The sequence below is a fragment of the Nanorana parkeri genome, unplaced genomic scaffold (genome assembly GCF_000935625.1).
Source record: "Nanorana parkeri isolate BGI_ZX_2015 unplaced genomic scaffold, ASM93562v1 scaffold2855, whole genome shotgun sequence".
In the NCBI taxonomy this organism is placed as follows: domain Eukaryota; kingdom Metazoa; phylum Chordata; class Amphibia; order Anura; family Dicroglossidae; genus Nanorana; species Nanorana parkeri.
This window is the reverse complement of record NW_017309123.1, coordinates 94,507-95,601: the sequence shown is the minus strand read 5'-3', so window position 1 is coordinate 95,601 and position 1,095 is coordinate 94,507.

The following is a 1,095-nucleotide window of genomic DNA, read 5'->3' as shown; positions in this document are numbered from 1 at the left end:
ACTAACCCAGAAGAATAATGGTTTCTCAGGAATGCGCTTTGTTCTCCGTCACTCGTGGAGCGTGTAGTGCCGGCCCGGCTTATTTATGGCTGCGTTAGATTCTGGAGGTTATAACAACAAAGAAACCTCTTCTGTATATTGTACGGAGGAGGGCGACCCCGCCGAGCTGCTACTTCTCTATCGGGAAACACACCGGGAGGTCAGAAGTTGTCATTTTCCTAAAACGGTCTGAAAGTCAAATACTGACGCCGGCTTCTCCCATAAATCATTATAGACCCGGGCGGGTTGTTGCTGCCCCACCGGAGAGGACATTCCGACTGCTCAGGTATATAACATGTACAGAACTTCCTTCTTATTGTTACAATGTTATAAGAACACATAAAACATGAGAATACCGGCGCCGCACGCTTCCCACGAACAGTAACGCGTCACATGTAACGCTTCTCAAAATCAATACTTTACACTATTATTATTATTATACGGGGTTTATATGGCGCCAACAGTGTGCACAGCGCTGTACAATATAAGGAAGACATTACAATACAATTCAAGACAAGATGGTGAGGAGGGCCCCGCCCCTGAGGGCTTACAATCTAAAAGGGGAGGGGCCAGTGATACATGAGGAGGGAGCTGTGTGGGGATGAATGGTTGAGCGGTTAGGTTGAGGTGGGATCGGCTTCCCTGAAGAGATGAGTCTTAAGGGATCGCCTAAAGGCAGTCAGAGTGGGAGATAGACGGACAGGTTGGGGTAAAGAGTTCCAGAGGATGGGAGACACTCTAGAGAAGTCCTGGAGGTGAGTATGGGAGGAGTTGACGAGGGAGCTGGAAAGCAGGAGGTCTTGGGAGGAGCGGAGGGGACGGTTAGGGTGATACTTTGAGACGAGGTTGGAGATATAGCCGGGGGCGGAGTTGTGGACGGCTTTGTAAGTGGTTGTTAATATTTTGAATTTTATCCTTTGGACTATTGAAAGCCAGTGCAGGGATTGGCAGAGAGTGGTGGGGGATGGAAGCCAGTGCAGGGATTGGCAGAGAGGGGTGGAGGATGGAAGCCAGTGTAGGGATTGGCAGAGGGGGGCGGGGGATGGAAGCCAGTGT